Raw genomic sequence first — 14,115 nt, 5'->3', positions numbered from 1 at the left:
GGTACAGGTTCAGGGCATATTTGTGTGGAGTTCTGCATTGGTACGTTCCAGTGAGACAGGGAGGTTTTGGAGGGGTACAGTTTCAGGGCATATTTGTGTGGAGTTCTGCAGTGGGACGTTCCAGTGAGACAGGGTGGTTATGGACGGGTACAGGTTCAGGGCACATTTGTGTGGAGTTCTGCATTGGTACGTTCCAGTGAGACATGAGGTTATGGACGGGTACAGGTTCAGGGCACATTTGTGTGGAGTTCTGCATTGGTACTTTCCAGTGAGTCAGGGAGGTTATAGAGGGGTACAGGCTCAGGGCATATTTGTGTGGAGCCCTGCATTGGTACGTTCCAGTGAGACAGGGAGGTTATGGAGGGGTACAGGTTCAGGGCAAATTTGTGTGTAGTTCTGCAGTGGGACGTTCCAGTGAGACATGAGGTTATGGACGGATATAGGTTCAGGGCACATTTGTGTGGACTTCTGCATTGGTACGTTCCAGTGAGACCGGGAGGTTATGGAGCGGTGCAGGTTCAGGGCATATTTGTGTGGAGTTCTGCATTGGTACTTTCAAGTGAGACAGGGAGGTTATGCAGAGTACAGGTTCATGGCATATTTGTGTGGAGTTCTGCATTGGTACGTTCCAGTGAGATAAGGAGGTTATGGAGGGATACAGGTTCAGGGCATATTTGTGTGGTGTTCTGCATTGGTATGTTCCAGTGAGACAGGGAGGTTATGGAGGGTACAGGTTCAGGGCATATTTGTGTGGAGCTCTGCATTGGTACGTTCCAGTGAGACAGGGAGGTTATGGAGGGGTACAGGTTCAGGGCAAATTTGTGTGTAGTTCTGCAGTGGGACGTTCCAGTGAGACATGAGGTTATGGACGGGTACAGGTTCAGGGCACATTTGTGTGGACATCTGCATTGGTACGTTCCAGTGAGACAGGGAAGTTATGGAGGGTACAGGTTCAGGGCATATTTGTGTGGAGTTCTTCATTGGTACGTTCCAGTGAGACAGGGAGGTTATGGAGGGGTACAGGTTCAGGGCAAATTTGTGTGGAGTTCTGCATTGGTACTTTCCAGTGGGACTGGGAGGTTATGGAGGGTACCGGTACATGGCATATTTGTGTGGAATTCTGCAGTGAGACGTTCCAGTGAGACAGGGAGTTTATGGACGTGTACAGGTTCAGGGCATATTTGTGTGGAATTCTGCATTGGTACGTTCCAGTGAGACAGGGAGGTTTTGGAGGGGTACAGGTTCAGGGCATTTTTGTGTGGAATTCTGCATTGGTACGTTCCAGTGAGACAGGGAGGTCATGGAGGGTACAGGTTCAGGGCACATTTGTGTGGAGTTCTGCATTGGTACGTTCCAGTGACACTGGGAAGTTATGGAGGGTACAGTTTCAGGGCATATTTGTGTGGAGTTCTGCAGTGGGACGTTCCAGTGAGACATGAGGTTATGGACGGGTACAGGTTCAGGGCACATTTGTGTGGAGTTCTGCATTGGTACATTCCAGTGAGACAGGGAGGTTATGGAGGGGTACAGGTTCAGGGCAAATTTGTGTGTAGTTCTGCATTGGGACGTTCCAGTGAGACATGAGGTTATGGACGGGTACAGGTTCAGGGCACATTTGTGTGGACATCTGCATTGGTACGTTCCAGTGAGACCGGGAGGTTATGGAGGGGTACAGGTTCAGGGCATATTTGTGTGGAGTTCTTCATTGGTACGTTCCAGTGAGACAGGGAGGTTATGGAGGGTACAAGTTCAGGGCATATTTGTGTGGAGTTCTGCATTGGTACGTTCCAGTGAGACAGGGAGGTTATGGAGGGTACAAGTTCAGGGCATATTTGTGTGGAGTTCTGCATTGGTACGTTCCAGTGAGACAGGGAGGTTATGGATGTGTACAGTTTCAGGGCATATTTGTGTCGAGTTCTGCATTGGTACTTTCCAGTGGGACTGGGAGGTTATGGAGGGTACCGGTACATGGCATATTTGTGTGGAATTCTGCAGTGAGACGTTCCAGTGAGACAGGGAGTTTATGGACGTGTACAGGTTCAGGGCATATTTGTGTGGAATTCTGCATTGGTACGTTCCAGTGAGACAGGGAGGTTTTGGAGGGGTACAGGTTCAGGGCATTTTTGTGTGGAGTTCTGCATTGGTACGTTCCAGTGTGACTGGGAGGTTATGGAGGGGTACAGGTTCAGGGCATATTTGTTTGGAGTTCTGCATTGGTACGTTCCAGTGAGACAGGGAAGTTATGGAGGGTACAGGTTCAGGGCATATTTGTGTGGAGTTCTGCAGTGGGACGTTCCAGTGAGACATGAGGTTATGGACGGGTACAGGTTCAGGGCACATTTGTGTGGAGTTCTGCATTGGTACGTTCCAGTGAGACAGGGAGGTTATGGAGGGGTACAGGTTCAGGGCAAATTTGTGTGTAGTTCTGCAGTGGGACGTTCCAGTGACACATGAGGTTATGGACGGGTACAGGTTCAGGGCACATTTGTGTGCCCTTCTGCATTGGTACGTTCCAGTGAGACCGGGAGGTTATGCAGGGGTACAGGTTCAGGGCATATTTGTGTGGAGTTCTGCATTGGTACGTTCCAGTGAGAAAGGGAGGCTATAGAGGGGTACAGGTTCAGGGCAAATTAGTGTGGTTTTCTGCATTGGTACGTTCCAGTGAGACAGGGAGGTTATGGAGGGTACAAGTTCAGGGCATATTTGTGTGGAGTTCTGCATTGGTACGTTCCAGTGAGACAGGGAGGTTATGGATGTGTACAGGTTCAGGGCATATTTGTGTGGAGTTCTGCATTGGTACTTTCCAGTGGGACTGGGAGGTTATGGAGGTTACCGGTACATGGCATATTTGTGTGGAATTCTGCAGTGGGACGTTCCAGTGAGACAGGGAGTTTATGGACGTGTACAGGTTCAGGGCATATTTGTGAGGAATTCTGCATTGGTAAGTTCAAGTGAGACAGGGAGGTTTTGGAGGGGTACAGGTTCAGGGCATTGTTGTGTGGAATTCTGCATTGGTACGTTCCAGTGAGACAGGGAGGTTATGGAGGGTACAGGTTCAGGGCATATTTGTGTGGAGTTCTGCATTGGTACGTTCCAGTGAGACAGGGAGGTTTTGGAGGGGTACAGTTTCAGGGTATATTTGTTTGGAGTTCTGCGTTGGTACGTTCCAGTGTGACTGGGAGGTTATGGAGGGGTACAGGTTCAGGGCATATTTGTGTGGAGTTCTGCAGTGGGACGTTCCAGTGAGACAGGGTGGTTATGGACGGGTACAGGTTCAGGGCACATTTGTGTGGAGTTCTGCATTGGTACGTTCCAGTGAGACATAAGGTTATGGACGGGTACAGGTTCAGGGCACATTTGTGTGGAGTTCTGCATTGGTACGTTCCAGTGAGTCAGGGAGGTTATAGAGGGGTACAGGCTCAGGGCATATTTGTGTGGAGCCCTGCATTGGTACGTTCCAGTGAGACAGGGAGGTTATGGAGGGGTACAGGTTCAGGGCAAATTTGTGTGTAGTTCTGCAGTGGGACGTTCCAGTGAGACATGAGGTTATGGACGGATACAGGTTCAGGGCACATTTGTGTGGACTTCTGCATTGGTACGTTCCAGTGAGACCGGGAGGTTATGGAGCGGTGCAGGTTCAGGGCATATTTGTGTGGAGTTCTGCATTGGTACTTTCAAGTGAGACAGGGAGGTTATGCAGAGTACAGGTTCATGGCATATTTGTGTGGAGTTCTGCATTGGTACGTTCCAGTGAGATAAGGAGGTTATGGAGGGATACAGGTTCAGGGCATATTTGTGTGGTGTTCTGCATTGGTATGTTCCAGTGAGACAGGGAGGTTATGGAGGGTACAGGTTCAGGGCATATTTGTGTGGAGCTCTGCATTGGTACGTTCCAGTGAGACAGGGAGGTTATGGAGGGGTACAGGTTCAGGGCAAATTTGTGTGTAGTTCTGCAGTGGGACGTTCCAGTGAGACATGAGGTTATGGACGGGTACAGGTTCAGGGCACATTTGTGTGGACATCTGCATTGGTACGTTCCAGTGAGACAGGGAAGTTATGGAGGGTACAGGTTCAGGGCATATTTGTGTGGAGTTCTTCATTGGTACGTTCCAGTGAGACAGGGAGGTTATGGAGGGGTACAGGTTCAGGGCAAATTTGTGTGGAGTTCTGCATTGGTACTTTCCAGAGGGACTGGGAGGTTATGGAGGGTACCGGTACATGGCATATTTGTGTGGAATTCTGCAGTGAGACGTTCCAGTGAGACAGGGAGTTTATGGACGTGTACAGGTTCAGGGCATATTTGTGTGGAATTCTGCATTGGTACGTTCCAGTGAGACAGGGAGGTTTTGGAGGGGTACAGGTTCAGGGCATTTTTGTGTGGAATTCTGCATTGGTACGTTCCAGTGAGACAGGGAGGTCATGGAGGGTACAGGTTCAGGGCACATTTGTGTGGAGTTCTGCATTGGTACGTTCCAGTGACACTGGGAAGTTATGGAGGGTACAGTTTCAGGGCATATTTGTGTGGAGTTCTGCAGTGGGACGTTCCAGTGAGACATGAGGTTATGGACGGGTACAGGTTCAGGGCACATTTGTGTGGAGTTCTGCATTGGTACATTCCAGTGAGACAGGGAGGTTATGGAGGGGTACAGGTTCAGGGCACATTTGTGTGGACATCTGCATTGGTACGTTCCAGTGAGACCATGAGGTTATGGAGGGGTACAGGTTCAGGGCATATTTGTGTGGAGTTCTGCATTGGTACGTTCCAGTGAGACAGGGAGGTTATGGATGTGTACAGGTTCAGGGCATATTTGTGTGGAGTTCTGCATTGGTACTTTCCAGTGGGACTGGGAGGTTATGGAGGGTACCGGTACATGGCATATTTGTGTGGAATTCTGCAGTGGGACGTTCCAGTGCGGCAGGGAGTTTATGGACGTGTACAGGTTAAGGGCATATTTGTGTTTAATTCTGCATTGGTACGTTCCGGTGAGACAGGGAGGTTTTGGAGCGCTACAGGTTCAGGGCATATTTGTGTGGAGTTCTGCAGTGGGACGTTCCAGTGAGACAGGGAGGTTATGGACGGGTACAGGTTCAGGGCACATTTGTGTGGAGTTCTGCATTTGTACGTTCCAGTGAGACAGGGAGGTTATGGAGGGGTACAGGTTTAGGGCATATTTGTGTGGAGTTCTGCATTGGTACGTTCCTGTGAGACAGGGAGGTTATGGAGGGGTACAGGTTCAGGGCATATTTGTGTGGAGTTCTGCATTGGTACGTTCCAGTGAGACAGGGAGGTTACGGAGGGTACAGGTTCAGGGCATATTTGTGTGGAGTTCTGCGCTGGTACGTTCCTGTGAGACAGGGACGTTATGGAGGGGTACAGGTTCAGGGCATATTTGTGTGGAGTTCTGCGCTGGTACGTTCCAGTGAGACAGGGAGGTTACGGACGGTACAGGTTCAGGGCAAATTTGAGTGTAGTTCTCCATTGGCACTTTCCAGTGAGACAGGGAGGATATGGAGGGGTACAGGTTCCGGGCAAATTTGTGTGGAGTTCTGCATTGGTACATTCCAGTGAGACAAGGAGGTTCTGGGTGGGTACAGGTTCAGGGCATATTTGTGTGGAATTCTGCATTGGTACGTTCCAGTGAGACAGGGAGCTTATGGAGGGTACAGGTTCAGGGCATATTTGTCTGGAGTTCTGCATTGGTACGTTCCAGTGAAACAGGGAGGTTATGGAGGGGTACAGGTTCAGGGTATATTTGTGTGTAGTTCTGCAGTGGGACGTTCCAGTGAGACATGAGGTTATGGACGGATACAGGTTCAGGGCACATTTGTGTGGACTTCTGCATTGCTACGTTCCAGTGAGACCGGGAGGTTATGGAGCGGTGCAGGTTCAGGGCATATTTGTGTGGAGTTCTGCATTGGTACTTTCAAGTGAGACAGGGAGGTTATGCAGAGTACAGGTTCATGGCATATTTGTGTGGAGTTCTGCATTGGTACGTTCCAGTGAGATAAGGAGGTTATGGAGGGATACAGGTTCAGGGCATATTTGTGTGGTGTTCTGCATTGGTATGTTCCAGTGAGACAGGGAGGTTATGGAGGGGTACAGGTTCAGGGCAAATTTGTGTGGAGTTCTGCATTGGTACTTTCCAGTGGGACTGGGAGGTTATGGAGGGTACCGGTACATGGCATATTTGTGTGGAATTCTGCAGTGAGACGTTCCAGTGAGACAGGGAGTTTATGGACGTGTACAGTTTCAGGGCATATTTGTGTGGAATTCTGCATTGGTACGTTCCAGTGAGACAGGGAGGTTTTGGAGGGGTACAGGTTCAGGGCATTTTTGTGTGGAATTCTGCATTGGTACGTTCCAGTGAGACAGGGAGGTCATGGAGGGTACAGGTTCAGGGCACATTTGTGTGGACTTCTGCATTGCTACGTTCCAGTGAGACCGGGAGGTTATGGAGCGGTGCAGGTTCAGGGCATATTTGTGTGGAGTTCTGCATTGGTACTTTCAAGTGAGACAGGGAGGTTATGCAGAGTACAGGTTCATGGCATATTTGTGTGGAGCTCTGCATTGGTACGTTCCAGTGAGACAGGGAGGTTATGGAGGGGTACAGGTTCAGGGCAAATTTGTGTGTAGTTCTGCAGTGGGACGTTCCAGTGAGACATGAGGTTATGGACGGGTACAGGTTCAGGGCACATTTGTGTGGACATCTGCATTGGTACGTTCCAGTGAGACCGGCAGGTTATGGAGGGGTACAGGTTCAGGGCATATTTGTGTGGAGTTCTTCATTGGTACGTTCCAGTGAGACAGGGAGGTTATGGAGGGGTACAGGTTCAGGGCAAATTTGTGTGGAGTTCTGCATTGGTACTTTCCAGTGTGACTGGGAGGTTATGGAGGGTACCGGTACATGGCATATTTGTGTGGAATTCTGCAGTGAGACGTTCCAGTGAGACAGGGAGTTTATGGACGTGTACAGGTTCAGGGCATATTTGTGTGGAATTCTGCATTGGTACGTTCCAGTGAGACAGGGAGGTTTTGGAGGGGTACAGGTTCAGGGCATTTTTGTGTGGAATTCTGCATTGGTACGTTCCAGTGAGACAGGGAGGTCATGGAGGGTACAGGTTCAGGGCACATTTGTGTGGACTTCTGCATTGCTACGTTCCAGTGAGACCGGGAGGTTATGGAGCGGTGCAGGTTCAGGGCATATTTGTGTGGAGTTCTGCATTGGTACTTTCAAGTGAGACAGGGAGGTTATGCAGAGTACAGGTTCATGGCATATTTGTGTGGAGTTCTGCATTGGTACGTTCCAGTGAGATAAGGAGGTTATGGAGGGATACAGGTTCAGGGCATATTTGTGTGGTGTTCTGCATTGGTATGTTCCAGTGAGACAGGGAGGTTATGGAGGGTACAGGTTCAGGGCATATTTGTGTGGAGCTCTGCATTGGTACGTTCCAGTGAGACTGGGAGGTTATGGAGGGGTACAGGTTCAGGGCAAATTTGTGTGTAGTTCTGCAGTGGGACGTTCCAGTGAGACATGAGGTTATGGACGGGAACAGGTTCAGGGCACATTTGTGTGGACATCTGCATTGGTACGTTCCAGTGAGACCGGCAGGTTATGGAGGGGTACAGGTTCAGGGCATATTTGTGTGGAGTTCTGCATTGGTACTTTCCAGTGGGACTGGGAGGTTATGGAGGGTACCGGTACATGGCATATTTGTGTGGAATTCTGCAGTGAGACGTTCCAGTGAGACAGGGAGTTTATGGACGTGTACAGGTTCAGGGCATATTTGTGTGGAATTCTGCATTGGTACGTTCCAGTGAGACAGGGAGGTCATGGAGGGTACAGGTTCAGGGCACATTTGTGTGGAGTTCTGCATTGGTACGTTCCAGTGTGACTGGGAGTTTATGGAGGGGTACAGGTTCAGGGCATATTTGTTTGGAGTTCTGCATTGGTACGTTCCAGTGAGACTGGGAAGTTATGGAGGGTACAGGTTCAGGGCATATTTGTGTGGAGTTCTGCAGTTGGACGTTCCAGTGAGACATGAGGTTATGGACGGGTACAGGTTCAGGGCACATTTGTGTGGAGTTCTGCATTGGTACATTCCAGTGAGACAGTGAAGCTATGGAGGGGTACAGGTTCAGGGTATATTTGTGTGGAGCTCTGCATTGGTACGTTCCAGTGAGACAGGGAGGTTATGGAGGGGTACAGGTTCAGGGCAAATTTGTGTGTAGTTCTGCAGTGGGACGTTCCAGTGAGACATGAGGTTATGGACGGGTACAGGTTCAGGGCACATTTGTGTGGACATCTGCATTGGTACGTTCCAGTGAGACCGGGAGGTTATGGAGGGGTACAGGTTCAGGGCATATTTGTGTGGAGTTCTGCATTCGTACGTTCCAGTGAGACAGGGAGGTTATGGATGTGTACAGGTTCAGGGCATATTTGTGTGGAGTTCTGCATTGGTACTTTCCAGTGGGACTGGGAGGTTATGGAGGGTACCGGTACATGGCATATTTGTGTGGAATTCTGCAGTGGGAAGTTCCAGTGCGGCAGGGAGTTTATGGACGTGTACAGGTTCAGGGCATATTTGTGTGGAATTCTGCATTGGTACGTTCCAGTGAGACAGGGAGGTTTTGGAGGGGTACAGGTTCAGGGCATTTTTGTGTGGAATTCTGCATTGGTACGTTCCAGTGAGACAGGGAGGTCATGGAGGGTACAGGTTCAGGGCACATTTGTGTGGACTTCTGCATTGCTACGTTCCAGTGAGACCGGGAGGTTATGGAGCGGTGCAGGTTCAGGGCATATTTGTGTGGAGTTCTGCATTGGTACTTTCAAGTGAGACAGGGAGGTTATGCAGAGTACAGGTTCATGGCATATTTGTGTGGAGTTCTGCATTGGTACGTTCCAGTGAGATAAGGAGGTTATGGAGGGATACAGGTTCAGGGCATATTTGTGTGGTGTTCTGCATTGGTATGTTCCAGTGAGACAGGGAGGTTATGGAGGGTACAGGTTCAGGGCATATTTGTGTGGAGCTCTGCATTGGTACGTTCCAGTGAGACAGGGAGGTTATGGAGGGGTACAGGTTCAGGGCAAATTTGTGTGTAGTTCTGCAGTGGGACGTTCCAGTGAGACATGAGGTTATGGACGGGAACAGGTTCAGGGCACATTTGTGTGGACATCTGCATTGGTACGTTCCAGTGAGACCGGCAGGTTATGGAGGGGTACAGGTTCAGGGCATATTTGTGTGGAGTTCTTCATTGGTACGTTCCAGTGAGACAGGGAGGTTATGGAGGGGTACAGGTTCAGGGCAAATTTGTGTGGAGTTCTGCATTGGTACTTTCCAGTGGGACTGGGAGGTTATGGAGGGTACCGGTACATGGCATATTTGTGTGGAATTCTGCAGTGAGACGTTCCAGTGAGACAGGGAGTTTATGGACGTGTACAGGTTCAGGGCATATTTGTGTGGAATTCTGCATTGGTACGTTCCAGTGAGACAGGGAGGTCATGGAGGGTACAGGTTCAGGGCACATTTGTGTGGAGTTCTGCATTGGTACGTTCCAGTGTGACTGGGAGGTTATGGAGGGGTACAGGTTCAGGGCATATTTGTTTGGAGTTCTGCATTGGTACGTTCCAGTGAGACTGGGAAGTTATGGAGGGTACAGGTTCAGGGCATATTTGTGTGGAGTTCTGCAGTTGGACGTTCCAGTGAGACATGAGGTTATGGACGGGTACAGGTTCAGGGCACATTTGTGTGGAGTTCTGCATTGGTACATTCCAGTGAGACAGTGAAGTTATGGAGGGGTACAGGTTCAGGGTATATTTGTGTGGAGCTCTGCATTGGTACGTTCCAGTGAGACAGGGAGGTTATGGAGGGGTACAGGTTCAGGGCAAATTTGTGTGTAGTTCTGCAGTGGGACGTTCCAGTGAGACATGAGGTTATGGACGGGTACAGGTTCAGGGCACATTTGTGTGGACATCTGCATTGGTACGTTCCAGTGAGACCGGGAGGTTATGGAGGGGTACAGGTTCAGGGCATATTTGTGTGGAGTTCTGCATTGGTACGTTCCAGTGAGACAGGGAGGTTATGGATGTGTACAGGTTCAGGGCATATTTGTGTGGAGTTCTGCATTGGTACTTTCCAGTGGGACTGGGAGGTTATGGAGGGTACCGGTACATGGCATATTTGTGTGGAATTCTGCAGTGGGAAGTTCCAGTGCGGCAGGGAGTTTATGAATGTGTACAGGTTAAGGGCATATTTGTGTTTAATTCTGCATTGGTACGTTCCAGTGAGACAGGGAGGTTTTGGAGGGCTACAGGTTCAGGGCATATTTGTGTGGAGTTCTGCAGTGGGACGTTCCAGTGAGACAGGGAGGTTATGGACGGGTACAGGTTCAGGGCACATTTGTGTGGAGTTCTGCATTGGTACGTTCCAGTGAGACAGGGAGGTTATGGAGGGGTACAGGTTCAGGGCATATTTGTGTGGAGTTCTGCATTGGTACGTTCCTGTGAGACAGGGAGGTTATGGAGGGGTACAGGTTCAGGGCATATTTGTGTGGAGTTCTGCATTGGTACGTTCCAGTGAGACAGGGAGGTTACGGAGGGTACAGGTTCAGGGCATATTTGTGTGGAGTTCTGCGCTGGTACGTTCCTGTGAGACAGGGACGTTATGGAGGGGTACAGGTTCAGGGCATATTTGTGTGGAGTTCTGCGCTGGTACGTTCCAGTGAGACAGGGAGGTTACGGACGGTACAGGTTCAGGGCAAATTTGAGTGTAGTTCTCCATTGGCACTTTCCAGTGAGACAGGGAGGTTATGGAGGGGTACAGGTTCCGGGCAAATTTGTGTGGAGTTCTGCATTGGTACATTCCAGTGAGACAAGGAGGTTCTGGGTGGGTACAGGTTCAGGGCATATTTGTGTGGAATTCTGCATTGGTACGTTCCAGTGAGACAGGGAGCTTATGGAGGGTACAGGTTCAGGGCATATTTGTCTGGAGTTCTGCATTGGTACGTTCCAGTGAAACAGGGAGATTATGGAGGGGTACAGGTTCAGGGTATATTTGTGTGGAGTACTGCGTTGGTACGTTCCAGTGTGACTGGGAGGGTATGGAGGGGAACAGGTTCCGGGCATATTTGTTTGGAGTTCTGCATTGGTACGTTCCAGTGAGACAGGGAAGTTATGGAGGGTACAGGTTCAGAGCATATTTGTGTGGAGTTCTGTAGTGGGACGTTCCAGTGAGACATGAGGTTATGGACGGGTACAGGTTCAGGGCACATTTGTGTGGAGCTCTGCATTGGTACGTTCCAGTGAGACAGGGAGGTTATGGAGGGGTACAGGTTCAGGGCATATTTGTGTGGAGCTCTGCATTGGTACGTTCCAGTGAGACAGGGAGGTTATGGAGGGGTACAGGTTCAGGGGAAATTTGTGTGTAGTTCTGCAGTGGGACGTTCCAGTGAGACATGAGGTTATGGACGGGTACAGGTTCAGGGCACATTTGTGTGGACTTCTGCATTGGTACGTTCCAGTGAGACCGGGAGGTTATGGAGGGGTACAGGTTCAGGGCATATTTGTGTGGAATTCTGCATTGGTACGTTCCAGTGAGACAGGGAGGTTATGGAAGTTACAGGTTCAGGGCATATTTGAGTGGAGTTCTGCATTGGTACGTTCCAGTAAGATAGGGAGGTTATGGAGGGGTACAGGTTCAGGGTATATTTGTGTGGAGTTCTGCGTTGGTACGTTCCAGTGTGACTGGGAGGTTATGGAGGGGTACAGGTTAAGGGCATATTTGTTTGGAGTTCTGCAGTGGGACGTTCCAGTGAGACATGAGGTTATGGAAGGTACAGGTTCAGGGCATATTTGAGTGGAGTTCTGCATTGGTACGTTCCATAAGATAGGGAGGTTATGGAGGGGTACAGGTTCAGGGTATATTTGTGTGGAGTTCTGCGTTGGTACGTTCCAGTGTGACTGGGAGGTTATGGAGGGGTACAGGTTCAGGGCATATTTGTTCGGAGTTCTGCAGTGGGACGTTCCAGTGAGACATGAGGATATGGAGGGGTACAGGTTCAGGGCATTTTTGTGTGGAGCTCTGCATTGATACGTTCCAGTGAGACAGGGAGGTTATGGAGGGGTACAGGTTCAGGGCAAATTTGTGTGTAGTTCTGCAGTGGGACGTTCCAGTGAGACATGAGGTTATGGACGGGAACAGGTTCAGGGCACATTTGTGTGGACATCTGCATTGGTACGTTCCAGTGAGACCGGCAGGTTATGGAGGGGTACAGGTTCAGGGCATATTTGTGTGGAGTTCTTCATTGGTACGTTCCAGTGAGACAGGGAGGTTATGGAGGGGTACAGGTTCAGGGCAAATTTGTGTGGAGTTCTGCATTGGTACTTTCCAGTGGGACTGGGAGGTTATGGAGGGTACCGGTACATGGCATATTTGTGTGGAATTCTGCAGTGAGACGTTCCAGTGAGACAGGGAGTTTATGGACGTGTACAGGTTCAGGGCATATTTGTGTGGAATTCTGCATTGGTACGTTCCAGTGAGACAGGGAGGTCATGGAGGGTACAGGTTCAGGGCACATTTGTGTGGAGTTCTGCATTGGTACGTTCCAGTGTGACTGGGAGGTTATGGAGGGGTACAGGTTCAGGGCATATTTATTTGGAGTTCTGCAGTTGGACGTTCCAGTGAGACATGAGGTTATGGACGGGTACAGGTTCAGGGCACATTTGTGTGGAGTTCTGCATTGGTACATTCCAGTGAGACAGTGAAGTTATGGAGGGGTACAGGTTCAGGGTATATTTGTGTGGAGCTCTGCATTGGTACGTTCCAGTGAGACAGGGAGGTTATGGAGGGGTACAGGTTCAGGGCAAATTTGTGTGTAGTTCTGCAGTGGGACGTTCCAGTGAGACATGAGGTTATGGACGGGTACAGGTTCAGGGCACATTTGTGTGGACATCTGCATTGGTACGTTCCAGTGAGACCGGGAGGTTATGGAGGGGTACAGGTTCAGGGCATATTTGTGTGGAGTTCTGCATTGGTACGTTCCAGTGAGACAGGGAGGTTATGTATGTGTACAGGTTCAGGGCATATTTGTGTGGAGTTCTGCATTGGTACTTTCCAGTGGGACTGGGAGGTTATGGAGGGTACCGGTACATGGCATATTTGTGTGGAATTCTGCAGTGGGAAGTTCCAGTGCGGCAGGGAGTTTATGAATGTGTACAGGTTAAGGGCATATTTGTGTTTAATTCTGCATTGGTACGTTCCAGTGAGACAGGGAGGTTTTGGAGGGCTACAGGTTCAGGGCATATTTGTGTGGAGTTCTGCAGTGGGACGTTCCAGTGAGACAGGGAGGTTATGGACGGGTACAGGTTCAGGGCACATTTGTGTGGAGTTCTGCATTGGTACGTTCCAGTGAGACAGGGAGGTTATGGAGGGGTACAGGTTCAGGGCATATTTGTGTGGAGTTCTGCATTGGTACGTTCCTGTGAGACAGGGAGGTTATGGAGGGGTACAGGTTCAGGGCATATTTGTGTGGAGTTCTGCATTGGTACGTTCCAGTGAGACAGGGAGGTTACGGAGGGTACAGGTTCAGGGCATATTTGTGTGGAGTTCTGCGCTGGTACGTTCCTGTGAGACAGGGACGTTATGGAGGGGTACAGGTTCAGGGCATATTTGTGTGGAGTTCTGCGCTGGTACGTTCCAGTGAGACAGGGAGGTTACGGACGGTACAGTTTCAGGGCAAATTTGAGTGTAGTTCTCCATTGGCACTTTCCAGTGAGACAGGGAGGTTATGGAGGGGTACAGGTTCCGGGCAAATTTGTGTGGAGTTCTGCATTGGTACATTCCAGTGAGACAAGGAGGTTCTGGGTGGGTACAGGTTCAGGGCATATTTGTGTGGAATTCTGCATTGGTACGTTCCAGTGAGACAGGGAGCTTATGGAGGGTACAGGTTCAGGGCATATTTGTCTGGAGTTCTGCATTGGTACGTTCCAGTGAAACAGGGAGGTTATGGAGGGGTACAGGTTCAGGGTATATTTGTGTGGAGTACTGCGTTTGTACGTTCCAGTGTGACTGGGAGGTTATGGAGGGGTACAGGTTCCGGGCATATTTGTTTGGAGTTCT

The sequence above is a fragment of the Hemitrygon akajei genome, unplaced genomic scaffold (assembly GCF_048418815.1).
Source record: "Hemitrygon akajei unplaced genomic scaffold, sHemAka1.3 Scf000137, whole genome shotgun sequence".
NCBI classification, from domain to species: Eukaryota; Metazoa; Chordata; class Chondrichthyes; order Myliobatiformes; family Dasyatidae; genus Hemitrygon; species Hemitrygon akajei.
The sequence above is the reverse complement of the archived record's forward strand: the minus strand, read 5'-3'. Positions refer to the sequence as shown.